The sequence below is a fragment of the Macrobrachium rosenbergii genome, chromosome 56, assembly GCF_040412425.1.
Source record: "Macrobrachium rosenbergii isolate ZJJX-2024 chromosome 56, ASM4041242v1, whole genome shotgun sequence".
Taxonomy (NCBI): domain Eukaryota; kingdom Metazoa; phylum Arthropoda; class Malacostraca; order Decapoda; family Palaemonidae; genus Macrobrachium; species Macrobrachium rosenbergii.
The window spans coordinates 61,798,863-61,813,862 of record NC_089796.1 but is presented as its reverse complement, the minus strand read 5'-3'; the positions used below and the strand labels follow the sequence as shown (position 1 = coordinate 61,813,862).

The window sequence follows — 15,000 nt, the reverse complement described above, 5'->3', positions numbered from 1 at the left end:
GGCATCTGATTTCAGTTCACCTCAGATATTTTGAGGAGGCATGAGCCTTGTAGGTCTGTGCTCTTTAAGATTTGGCTGGTTACAAGCCTCCTAGAGCACCCTTTGTGAGTCAGCGATTCTGGTCAGACAGTTTTGCAAAACTGTTATATCTGAAGAACACTGCTTGCTTTATTTCCCGCTCTAATACCAGTGGAGTTTGGTTTATGATAGTAAAAAATTTGATTTCAAAATTTGTCTTAAGATTTTTTTTTATCAGATGAACCAGTTTTTCGTCTTATCGGCCATGTAATGGAAATCAGAATTTTCATCTGGTCATAGGTTATTTTTTATTTTGAGACAAATTTTCTCTCTCTCTCTCTCTCTCTCTCTCTCTCTCTCTCTCTCCTAAATGAGAGATCTCTGTGGAGCAGGTGGCAAATGGCAGATATATTTTAATATTCATTTAAAGATTACTTAAGTTATATCTGGCGGTCATATTGCCAACCAGCTGAGGATGATCTACGTAAAAATAACACCTTTGCTATTCATGCAGACAACCTATATGATATCGTCAAAAAAATTAAAGGTTACCGAAAGCAAAAACCAGGAGGCAGTGGTTTTGTACATGACAGCAAATTACAACATTCACTAGTAATTTGTCGTGGGAATGCAATATCCCTTTTCCGTTGTACCCTGTTCTGAAGCTTAAGCAAACACTAGACTGTGTTGCAAAAAAAAAAAAAACTTGATTTTTTTAGAGGGGTCAAGTATTATGAGAATTTAATCTGAAACTGGCTTTGTGGCATATATCATTTGAAATAACTTTTTCACGTTACACACATGAAAGTTAAAGTAAAGATAACAGTCAAGTTTTAAAGTTAAAGTAAATGAAATGACAATCAAGTAAAGTTAAAGTAAACGTTTGTTTTCCTCAAGTTCGAACTATTATCGCAGTTATCCCAGTTGTATATTAAAGCATACATCATTACCGACCACAGTTCACCATAAAAATTTTCGCCCTCGCTCGGAAGTTTAGTGTCTTGCATTTGCCTTTCCGCAGTTGGCTCCAGGCATACTGCCGCAATCGGCTCTCTCACGCTAGTGTAAATGACATTCTGGATCACTTTTACATCTACAGGCATACACACACACACACACACACACACACAGTAGCCTATTGGACGGTTAACTGGTATGTTTAGAAGTGTCAAATTAATAGGAAACTAATATGGTAAAATCTCATGACAGCTGGAAACTAGAACATGGTTGTACTGCTATAAGTATATTTGCAGTCAATTGTAACTTCATCCTATCGACTTTTCGAAGGTTTTCCCCTTCATTTTCATGTGATCAGTGGTGATTTTACTTTTCTTCTAGGTGGACATTGCAGTAAACAGATCAAGTTTAACGTGTTATTACAGCGACCTAACCCTCGTACTTATATTTTGCGAAACGTTGGTTAAAACCATTTTTAAAGTGTGTTATACGAATTCATGAGAAATTAATAGAATTCAGGAACCAGCCGACTCGAAATCACACTTTTTCCTTATCCCTGGTGGATCAAATTAAAGTCATTATCGTTAACTTTAGAGAATCTTCTATCCCTCCCATTCTGAAATGATAGGAAACTGTTAATTAACCAAAATTAAGAAGTACAGCTGTTTTTATAGTACATTTATGGCTTAACAATTGTAGGAAATGTGATGTTGAGCCATTTCTCAACATATTTACTGTATTATCGTGGTCACATTAAAAGACTGAGGATGTTCTTGACAGTTAAGATAAACAGTATCTTTAAGGGGATACCTCTTATTTTCAAAATGTTTCTTGTATTTTATCCCAAAATCAGTTCAGTTTATCATTTGACAATTCTGATAAAAATTTACATGCTTGGAAGTTAAGAAATACTGTTCCTGTTCCAAGGGTACTAAGGTGCTAATTGCAATAGTTTAGACCAATATCAGTCCTTCCGGTGTACTGTAGTTTTGCTGATAAGCTAATGTGAATACCCCTTTAAGTACCCAAATTTTAGACTATCGCTTATTGACAGCCAGTATTGCTCTTTTAGATCTAAACAGTGTGGCGATTCGAACTCGACAGAAGAACTCTGTAATTTTAGTAAACCAACACCGATTATGCTTAATGTTCTGCAGGGTAGTGATCTTGGACCATTATTGTTTTTAGGGTTTTATTAACAACATGAGTATTCACCAAAATGACAGTAGTGTGTGCAGGTGTTCCAGCAGTGTTTGCTTCCATTTTACCATTATTATTGTGAAATGAAGTGGCTGCTAGTCCTAACAGAAAACGTGGAACATAGCATTCAACAGAATTACACCGTTAATAACCAGTCAGTCTCCTGAAATGTTCCCACATGACTTAATTTGCGTAAGTAACACTGTACTGAATGATGCTGAACATTAGGCAGTATTTGATGTTCCTTAACCTCCCATCTTTATTTTTTCGTAGTACTTAAAAAAATAGTTCATGTTGCCAGAAAACTATTTTTTGTGAAGGTTCTTGTATTTACTGAGATGATGTTAATAATAACTACCACATGAATTCAGACTTCATACTCTGCATATGTTAAAATATTTTTCTTGTTTTTAGGTTTTAGGCACATTCTGTAGTCTTTTTTTTATCTTAATAGAGAATGAAGGCACTCTATAATTAAATAATGGTAATTATAATTTAAAATAGTTGGAAGATGTCACGCTGGGCCATGTTTCGTAGTTTATACCAGTAAGAAACTGCTGCTATTACCCTAGTTTGTGTTCTCTTCATTTACAGTGCCAGAATCCAAGTTAAGCTAAGATGCCACTGTACCAAGCAGGCTAATACGAAATGTCATTCATTCTTCTCGTTTACAGTTAAATTGTCAGTCTTCCTGACTTGATTTCGAATATTAACCTAAGTTTGAGAGGCTTGACCAGCGAAACTTTTTCGGATTTTTTAGCTGTTTTGTGAATGCTTTGTCTATGATTTCTATCTGTAGGAAAGTAACAAAAGGTTTATTCCAACAGGAAACTTCTGCCGTCACTTATTCATACCTGTTCCTTAAGAATGAGCAGAGCAATAATGGACCATCAGTCAAAGTCGAGGAAACTTTTGTAATAAGTAAAGGACCTACAATGGAAGACAGTCCTGGAGAAGTGGCCCACTCACTCTGCAAAGCATTACCAACTGACTACGAGGTTTCGTATGCGGCAAAAGCTAACGAAGGTAAGACCAGTAAAAACTTTAAAATACAGTATTTGACATTTAATATTTACAAATATATATGTGGAAACAAATTAAAACGTTGCACATCGTGGGATATTAGTTATCATTTGATAATACAGCAAGTACCACTGGAGTGTGTAGATCATGATGAGATGGCAGTTTTCCGTAAAACTTTTATGGACGTTTAGTCGTCTGTAGACAGCACAAAGAGTTGTAATACACAGATGAGGTGTTCATAGGATGATAGGTAATCAGTTATAACAATTAGCAGATCAGTCTGAGTTTAGAAAAATGGTTCATTTTTCACAGGTGCAGTAGTTTATAGACAGGAATTTTTAGGTATAAAATTTCCGGAACACTCAGTAAGGCAGGCTACAATGGAGACAGGTTGGCAGTGAATCTGTCTAGGCTACATGTAACTGATTAGGTCACAAGTTGAACGCCTTGGAGACAGTTGCATTATAGAATGCATATGAAGCTGGCATCCTTCATTCCTATGTGGAGATGGAGATTTTTTTTATGTTTAGCAGCAGACATTGACATTCATTTGTGTAAGCTGCTTCACAATTCTCGGGCCATTGTTTTATAAAGACGGGAGTGTGAATTTTGCAAGCATTATTAGGTCGCGCTGCAACTGGTAAATTCGTTTAACTTCCGTAAAACTTTGGAACAGCCCTGATGGCAGTTTTATTAATACTGACACTCCCTAGTTTAAGAGAGGCTGCATTACTGCTATAATGTGCCATGCAACAATGCCTTTGCTCATGTGAATTACAGTGCAGTTTGTGTTAGTATTTCCACAACCCTTTATCTTGTATTTTCACATCTAGCCATTACACCTGTGACAACCTGTGTAGAAATTTTACGGCCTTTTCAGTGAGAATAGGGATGCAATGCTTCTTGTGCATATCATCTTGGTGTCTCAATGCTCCATGCAGATTTCTCTGTGGAGTCGCGGTGTACCATCCCCTTCACTTCTGTGATTTAGGATGTTTCTTGCACTTCATTTCTGAGAGTCTTAATACCTTACGTTTCCCTTCTTTGAGCCTATATCTTATTCATCTTTTAGCCTATCCACTTATGTTCTTTGTGTTTTAACTGCCTGCACTTTTTTTGACTTGTAGCACTTATCCTCTTGGGGAACCACAACTGTAATTCTCTTGGTCTTTTGATAAGTCTTGACAAATCTCCTCTCCTTTAGTGTTGGTGCCAGCGTTTGTATTCTTGAAATTGGATCCTTTTTCCTTGTTTACATAAAATCAACTATGAACAAGCCATTTTCTAGGAATTGTGTTTGTATTCTCTTCACCCTAGTATATTTGATATGGTTACTGATTTCTTTTAGCAATGGGAAAATAAAAATGGGTTCAAAGTATGCTGACATGTCTTTTAGATAGTCCTCGTGACAGTCCCTTTCTTTCACTTACTGGTTTCACACTTTGTAGGAAATTATCATTACATCATAGCTCACCTAAACTTTTTTTTTTATTTACGTGGACTATAAAGTTGAGCTTGTAAAGACCCATAAATTTGACTTTTCTTGAAATTCCTGCACTCTTCTCCTTTAACTCATGTCTGCCGCACTTTTCTATTCTTTGGATGTTATTGCTTCATTCACTACAAATATTTCAGTAGTGATATTACTACAGTTTCTTCGCAAAATCTACCCTTCTTTCTTAATGACCCTCTACATATATCTCTCTCTCTCTATATATATATATATATATATATATATATATATTTATATATATATATATATATATATATATGTGTATATATATATATATATATATTATTTATTTATTTGTTATATATATATATATATATATATATATATATATTATATTATTTATTTATTTATTTATTTATTTATATATATATATATATATATATATATATAATTTATTTATAATTTGTATATATATATATATATATATATATATATATATATTTATTTATATATATATATATATATATATATATATTATATTTATATATATATATATATATATATATATATATATATTTATATATATATATATATTATATACATATAATATATATATAATGTGTGTATATATATATATATAATGTGTATATATATATATATATATTATATTTATATATATATATAATATATATATATATATATATATATATAATGTGTATATATATATATATATTTTTATATATATATATATATATATATATATATATATATATATAAATATATATATATATATATATAATATATATATATATATATATATAATATATATATAATATATATATATATATATATATATAGTATATATATATATCTGGAGTTTTAATAAGGCCCATTTCTATATATATATCTTGTAGGCCCATTTCTATATATATATCTGGAGTTTTAATTAACATTTCATCTTAGTCATGACAACTATGCACTTTGTCTTTAGCTCCAGTTGCTTGTATTTTTATAATTCTTTTTGGAGTTTTGATGTTACATCCACTTCTCTTTTAGGTGTGAGTATGTCTTCTGCTCTAGTATTATTCTAGATCAGGTGTATTTTTTTGTGCTTCTCGCCGTATAGTCTTGAGTGCTCTGGTTATAATGTCAAGTCTTTCCGTTTCCTCCGAAGATGCTGCTGGTTTTCGCAATCTGAAAGCTTCCTGGCCTGGAGTTGTGCAGATTATCATAGGCAACTTTAATGTATTTGGTCAAATACGTTGAGAATAAAACGACTGAAAGGCATTCAGGGATGTTCTTGACTCTGGAATTCCCAATGTTATGACTTGAATGTTTTTCATGTATGAATATGGTATTAACTCTTAAACCTTGGCCAGAACTTCACAGTTTCGTGTTGTCTATTTTTACTGTGATAGTCTTACCTCGATCTACCTTTTCCAGAACTTTTATAGTTTTGAAATTTAATTCTACGTAAAACTTAGTCTTTCCCGTTTCTTCAGATTAATAACTTTGAGGTCCTAGCATTTACGTAATAGTTTTAGAATGGGACCTTTTGCACAGCAGAATGTAGGATGCAGGTCTTTACATTTTACACATGGTTTTTCATAGTATATTGTCTGGAACTCCAGATTTCCCCACAGGATGAGACTATCAATAGTGAATTCTGGTGTGTTCCAAGACTACTTTTTAGGTTTTAGTTGTTATTCAGTATTTTGATGTAAATTTTCTCCACATACTACTGAATTTAAAACTTGAAATTTTAAAGACTATTGTCTGTATATAATTCAAATTTCAATACAGATCTGTTTGACTTCACATCTGGACCTCTGATGTCTTGTAATTTATCTAAAATGTACCTAAATATTTTTTTCCACATTTTGAGGCTTGGAGAGATTTCACGATAGTTCATTTAAAACAGATGTTTTTGAAAGTTATAAATTTAAGGTTTCTCCCCGTCAATCCAGCTTTGCCATTGATTTGTCTGTACTCTTGGTTCACCACTTCTGTGAAGGAATTCAGATTTTGAGATGATTTTTTTCTTTCGCTGTGGGTGCTCTAGAATAGGGCACATTTTTTCATGTGCTGACAGTTTCTTGAGAGATAAAGTCTTTGTTTGTGCAGTATGCGAAAAGCTTGTCGTGTTGCTCTTACGTGTATTCCGGTTTTTCATAGGTTATATTTTATTCTTTGCTGGCCTTGCAGATTAAGAAGTGCTATTTTTTTTCGGCCATATTTTAAAACTAGGAGTACCAACAAAAATCTGTGATTTTTGTTTGTGCTACAAATTTTATGATTTAGACTCGGCTGGTTTTACAGAGTTTGCACTTTGGGTTTTTGTCGATATTAAGAACATTGCTTACATACATAAGGATATAGGTTACTAACATGAGTGGCGAGTCATTTCTTCAAGATCATAGTTAATCGAAAATTTGTGTCTAAAATCTACAGGGCAGATTCAGAAGTACTTTTACAAACGCTTGCCTTCCAGAAAGACGGTATTGTTTGATAAAGTCCACTGCTAAAGTAAACTGGAATATGATATCATAACGTGATATCATGATAGCTGCGCAGTTTGCAACTACCTGTATTTCTTTGAAATCAGAGTTCATGTACCCTCATGAGAATTTGCCGTTGAGTCATACTCCTAATGCCATTTCAGGATTGGAGGTTTACAAGATATTCGTGAGACTCTAAGAAGTTGTTTTTCCCATTAAAGATGAAGGATTAAACCTGATCGTTTGAGAGCTCTTAGGGTTCAGAATTTGCCGGAAGTCTCTTAACATTGAAGGTTCTAGAATCCGGTTCCCAATTTTAATAGAAAATTTGATTGTGATTGTAGTGGCACGTGAGATTTTGTTTTTTCTCTGTACCAGAAAGAAACTGAGGTAGAAAGTAATATAAAAGAAAAAGAAATTCGAACAAAGCCTGTTCGATTCATTTAATGATTATAGGGAATTTTTTTTTTTTTGATTGGTAGATTTTTACTGGTAGATTACAGCTTAGCTGCCTCAAGTATCACAGGAATATTATTATTTTAGTGAAAGGGCAGTGATGTATAAAAGTAAATATAATTAGAAAATAGGAGAATAGGAGTACGTAGTGATCAAGAAGCAAACAAGTTGAAAGAAAGAGACGGGGAAACTGAAATGGTAAGAAAGCAGGAATTCGCAAAAAAAAAAAAAAGAAACAGAAACAGTTGTAGTGGTAGTAGGAGATAATATAAATAACACATGAACTGTGAGCATGCAAGGATACCAGAAAAAAATAAAATCATAAATTGAAGTACAACTGAATTGCTTTATAACGTGTATTGTGTATAGGTAAACAGCTGACACTTCACCTCCAGAGCCAGTAGGAATCATTTATGAAGCCAAACTCTTAAACGTTCCTCCAATTTGCTGGAAACGTTAGGAAATAAATTTCTTTCTGGAAAACGGTTTTCCCGAAAAATATTACACAATTATTTGGGTCTAATCACCCCGTCGCTGCAGTGTATTTTACAGCCCCGAAGTTGGAATACGTTATGGCGGAATTACCTTCTAGGAAATATAACGCTGCGAAATATTGAGGCTTGTAGTCTACTGTCGAAAGGAAGAGCGAATTTAGTCCCACAAACATGCAATTTAAGGATCCCCGAAGAGATGGCGAGGGGCCACTTAAATTTCCGAGGGACCTTTAAACATCAAGTTTCTTGGCGTTGGCGATGGCTTACGTCGCCCTAAAATCCTACCCCATTTTCCTTTTAGCCTTTTAAGGAACCGTGGAATGCCAAGAGAAACTCTGCTTCAGTCTATTTTTCTTCCTCCTCCCATTTTATGGTGATAGCTTGTTTGAGTGAAATCTCTTCAAGATAGCTGCTATTTTTTCTCTGTCATTACGGGGTAAATTTTGTCGGCATTTTGTACAAATATTTGCTGAAATTATGGCTCGTTTGTTTCCTCTACCTTTCTCATGCTTATTTCATCATCGCCTTTTGGATTGGGTTGCCTCCTACTTCAAGGGGAATTTTGCTCTAGGTGTATAAGAACTGCAGTGTTAAAAGAAGTATTTTTTTGTTTACGGGGAATAAGTTGAAACGTTTTAGGTTAAACTGAGGCAAGTCGAAGCTTTTAGCAGCTTAGGACTGATAACTGCGGTTACCGTAAAGGTAATATAAATGGTACAAGAACTGGGTTTATACATGTATACAAGCGCCTCTTGTACTGGTACTTTTTGGCGTTCTGTGCATCGTATAATATCTACAAAAAAAAAAAAAATTTTAAGCAACCCGCGAGTTAAAATTAATTTTAAACTATGACCTGATCCAAAGTCCAGGTGTATATGCATCGCTTGTGGCTTGTATATTTCTACTCGGTTATTTTTCTTATGTTTTTCAGGTGATAATGTCAGTTAAATTATCGAAGTTATTTACCTTACATCTTGCACTTTTTCATTTATCTGTTTTTCTGTATAGTATAGAATTATATATATATATATATATATATATATATATATATATATATATATATAATATATATATATATATATATATATATATATATATATATATATATATATATATATATATATATATATATATATATATATATATTTCAATATAATCGATAAACCTATAATATATATATATTCGGATGTATAGTTCAAAATCTGGTGATGATATATAGTTCAATACTCATATATATGTATGTATATATATATATATATTTCAATGGTCGATATATATATATATCGGATGTATAGTTCAAAATATGATATATATATATATATATATATATATGTATGTATGTATGTATACAGTATATATATATATATATTATATATATATATATATATGTATGTATGTATGTATGTGTATATGTATGTATGTATGTATGTATGTATGTATGTGTATGTGTATGTGTATGTATATATATATATATATATATATATATATATATATATATATATATATATATATATATATATATATATATATATATATATATATATATATAATATATATATATATAAATGTGTATATATAATTTATATATATATATGTGTGTATATATATATATATATATATATATATATATATATATATATATATAATATACAGTATATATATATACATGTATTTATTAAATTGGTATCTTACGAAGACTGGCATTAAAATACATAAAAGTTAATTCAGTTTTCTCATTTGACCAATGTACATTATATTTTGGCACCAGTGAGTGTTATTTGTTGTTTTCGTTGAATGAACACTTTTAGTTTTCTGTGAAATAAAACTATTGTGCCGACTTCGTCTGTCCGTTCGCACTTTATTCTGTCCGCGCTTTTTTACTGTCTGCGCTTTTTCTGTCCGCCCTCAGATCTTAAAAACTACTTGAGACTAGAGGGCTATAAATTGGTATGTTGATCATCCACCCTCCAGTCGTCTAACATAACAAATTGAAGCCCTCTAACCTCAATAGTTTTTTATTTTATTTAAGGTTAAAGTTAGCCATAATCATGCTTCTGGCAACGATATAGGATAGGCCACCACCGGGCCGTGATTAAAGTTTCATGGGCAGCGGCTCACACAGCATTATACCGAGACCACCGAAAGATAGATCTATTTTCGGTGGCCTTGATTATACGCTGTAGCGGCTGTGCGGAAAACTCGATTGCGCCGAAGAAACTTTGGCGCATTTTTTACTTGTTTTGCTTCTTGTATTAATATATTTATTATTTATTCTAATCGATAACGCAATCTAAGTTGTTAATATAATTTTTACACAGTGTGAACAGAAAATGGCAGGAATAAATTAAATTGCAAATGGTCTGATTTGAATTTCTTATAACATTTTTATATATTTAATTTATTGATACTTGTCAGTTCTGTAGCTTATATTTTTGCTCGAAGAGAATCGTGTTATAGAATTTCGGACAGGTCCTCCAATCTGAACATCCCTTCGTGAATGACATGACATCTTAGGACGCATTCCAGTACCATACAAACAATTATTAATTGTTGTTAATTCAAGTCTTGTTACGTAGGTGACAAGGTCTTGGGTCAGTTGTGTTATATCATTCTGTCAGAGCTTGTTTGCCGTGACGTCGTTTGCCGAAATAACACTTTTTGACTGCATCGATAATAAACTATAAACGAAGGGAAGAAATTCAGTGGAGCAGTTGCACAAACTGCAAGATTTTAAGGCTAACAGAATTACGAAATATCAATCTGAATTCGTGTACATTCCAATGGCTCCCCAATTTTGCAGTTGAATCCAACCGCAAATGAAAGCAACTAAACTTTTAAGGTGATTTTTCACTTACTATAGCGAGTCAACTTATTATAAAGTCGCCTAAAAGTATCCATATCAATACTCTGGTTAAGATCATTGTAAAAATGGTCAATTACCAGATTCCCGAAAAATTTTTTCATATCAGAGTTTATTTTCAAGAGGTTTTGCTGAAGATTTAAAACTTTAAGCTTCAGTTATTGAAAGCCTGATTGCCCTCAGAACATTACGAAAAAGCAAGTCGTGTCAGCTTAAACAAAAATCAGATTGAATCTGTGTCCAAAGGTAAAATAGTTGTCAGTGATTAAGGTGTCAAGTATGTGAAAAGTCACCCACCGATCATTAATACCCGTAAGCTTTATTTTTCATAAGGCATTTATAGTACTGGTAAAATTTTATGCCATTTCCAAAGAGGGTAAAGAGAGGGGGAGAGAGAATTTTCACATGTACGCTTCGTAATTTCTAACTACTTAAACATTAAAAGTATATTGAAGGATATCCTTTTTTTCGTTCTTCCAAAGGACTGAAAAAAAGAAAGCAATAGAGGGTGAACAAAACGGCAGAATTTAAAGATGTCATTTAATAGCTGCCTCCCAAATCTCCCCTTCTTTTTCCATAAGCTGTTGCTATGTGATTGGCAGTAGTCAAGCGTCATTTGTGAGGGGGAATGGCTCCAAACGACTTTACGATAATTGCTATAGGTAAAAGAGAAAGAGAGAGAGAGAGAGAGAGAGAGAGAAAAAAAGTGCGGATATTTCCCCAGGATTTTATTATTTTATGGCATGAAAACATTTGAATCGATTAAAGGTAATAGAACTTGAGTATGATGTCATCGAATTCCCAAAGGTGTTAGTGTTATTAAGCCTGAAGCCGAGTTGCATAATAGCCGGGTTGCTGTAATGTCAAATGGAACCAACCTTTCATCCATATGGCCCTGTGCACACCATTCTTATACGCTCTGATTTTTTCCATTGCATTTTACACCGGAGTGAGAAGAGAGAGATGCGCTCTAAAGTAAAAAAAAAAGTGCCGTTACGAATCAGATTAACATCCCCTACTTAATTATTGTTAATTGAGTTAAGTAATTGCATGTCTTATATTAACTGCCTCCGGGATAAAGATTGCTGGAAATTTTCTCCTTGCATCAGTTGCTTTCTGCCAGGTCTAGCTGACGTGTAGACGCACCTATGTTATATATATATATATATATATATATATATATATATATATATATATATATATATATATATATATATATATATATATATTATATATATATATTATATATATATATATATATATTATATATATATATTATATTATATATATGTGTGTATATATATATATATATATATATATATATATATATATATATATATATGTGTGTGTGTGTGTATAATAGCCACAGTGACCTCTTTAGGCCAAAATATATATAATGTACCCATTGGTAACTTACACTGGATGTGTATGTGTTGCAATAACTACAGTGATCTCTTAATTTCCTCTGTTTACACACACTTCTTGATACGCTTGTCACCATTGTCACCACAAGCCTTGAATCCAGACGGGAAACAAATGAAGATGTGCAGCTTTCTTTGGTGGGATTTGAACTCAACACAGTGAGTTAGGATGAGGTTCAGCTAGCTAAACCACCTAACGGATATGTCTATCTCAGCTCTTGCATGCATGCATGTTTGTATCAAATTCAGATACATATCACTAGAGTTGAAACAGATCCATCTTTGCCATATATATATATATATATATATATATATATATATATATATATATATATATATATATATATATATATATATATATATATATATATATATATATATATATATATATAATATACGAAGGAAAATGAAACAACAGAGTGGTTGCTAGGCCTTTCAACACACGGTTCGTGTATCGAAAGACCTAGCAACTACTCCGTTGTTTCATTTTCCCCTCGTGGCACTTGCCTTATTTATACATTCATCACATTCCATATCTTCGTGAATCACTATATATATATATATATATATATATATATATATATATATATATATATATATATATATATATATATATATATAAAGTAAAGATAAATAGATAGAAATTTTAGCTCACCCTTAACATCTCCTTCAAGGTTCTTTTTGCTTCTTGATGGTCTCCACAAGCTTCGTTTTGCGTAAATTAATTTATGAATCCGTTCCACTCTTCAGTCTTAAAAATTTCTGTAACCTCTACCTATGATTCTCCTGTCAAGACCGGGTCATCTGTATATAGTCTCCTCCATTTCTGTGATAAACAATTATTTGATACTGAACCTTGATGGATCATTTCAAATTCTTTTGATATACCTGTCACTGTTTTGACCAGAGATCTTGTGTATTTGTGGTAAAACATCATTGGCTTAGTCAGTCTTTCCACTACCGTATGCATGTGGGATGTAATGGGATTGCTGATTTTGCTACCAGTACTTAGGTGGATACTCTTGCACAGATATGCAGAAAGGGACATCGTTTGTCTTGTTCTTTTAGCACGACTTTTATGCTTGTCATCCCCATTCTTCCTACATAGTTGAATGGATCCCTGTCAGACTTTGTACTAGGTAGACCATCGGGTTCAGGTGTGATTGAAGGAGATCGTCGATCTGTCCGTTCATCTGTCTGTCAGAACATCTGCCTTGTTTACCATATCAGTACATCTCCTACACTTTTGAAGGGATTTCATTCAAGCTTGGCACAATGACAAACCACCGTGCGTAGGTGTGCATGATGCTTCGTCTGTTTATCCAGCAGTTTGCTTGCCACGCGTCCTTTATTTGCAACTCCCCTTACAAATCTGAATGGATTTTAATCAAACTAGAGGAATGATTTCAATCAGTGTGTAGTTTGACATACCATATTACAACCCACCTTACATAGCTGAAGTGATATACACAAAACTTCGGTAAACCAACCGGCATAGATGTGTATGAGACTGGCTGTCTAATAAAGTCAGAAAGAATCACTTATCGTAACTCATTCTTCTTGGTTGAAGGGGTTTAAGGTCATATTGGTATAAAACTAGATCATTACGCTCTCGCATGAAGTGATATTATATGTCTATCTGCCCATCAGCATCTCTCACACTTAGATTTTTGTTTTTATGCTCGTTTCCCACGCTGCTGGTCCATCTGTTTTCATAAACAGTATTCTGGTGAGCTCTTCATTGTCTGGGTTTCTACTTGCTTTTGGTAAATCATTTGTGATTCCTGATGAGGTTATAGCTTTTCTCCTTTTTTTTTTATTCCCAAGAACTCTTAATTCTTCAAATGTCATTTCTGTATTGATTTCTTCACGTTGTCATTGACTCCAGTTCATAATCATTCTCTTTATTCGGTATAATTGTAGAGTGCTGCCTCCATTTTTTCATAATTTCTTTATTTTGAACTTTGCTACATTAAAATTTTTTTTTACATACTCTGCCCCTTTCACATCTGTATCGCTTCTCATACACTTCATTCTCCTGAACATTTACTCTCATCCTTCTGGTCAGTTGTGATTCTGGTTCCATTCACCCTTAAACATAATTTTTGTCCTTGCCTCCTGCTTCTTAACCCCCCTACCTTCGATTTGTATACCTCTTTTATCCTCTCCCTGCCATTCCTTTGCCTGAGCTTGAAGGCGTATCTCCTTTTTTAATGTATTTTGTATATCCTGATTCTCTCACCATGAGCCTCAGTATCCCTTCTCCGTTATCACATCACACGCACACTACTACTACTGTATATTTATGCCCTCCAACTGTTTCAAATTTCCACTGTCAGTCATAAAAAATGTTTTTTTACATAATTTCCTCATAGCAATCTGTATTGTGTTATAATGGTTTATCTGGTAAAAAGTGCAGTCCTTTTCTTTGTGTTTGCTATAGCGCTGTCATAAATAAATCATCTTGTATATCCTTTGCTGAGCCTCTTACGTAATCAGCATCTCTCCGCGTGTTAAACATTGTTTGACAACTTTAATCCGTCGCTATGAAGGAATTTCGGTACTACTACTCTATCATGGTACCGCTCTCCAAAGCTGTATCATCTACCACATACTGAAG

At 33.1% G+C, this 15,000-nt stretch overlaps 1 long non-coding RNA gene across 1 annotated transcript in view; it reads left to right on the top strand.

Annotated features, from left to right (window-relative positions):
- The window catches only part of LOC136836758 (uncharacterized), a 48,550-nt gene that overhangs the window by 14,221 nt on the left and 19,329 nt on the right, over positions 1 to 15,000 (top strand). Inside the window, exon 2 of the long non-coding RNA XR_010852465.1 lies at positions 3,003 to 3,201. This is a non-coding gene — a long non-coding RNA (uncharacterized lncRNA). The remainder of the gene's footprint in view (positions 1 to 3,002; positions 3,202 to 15,000) is intronic.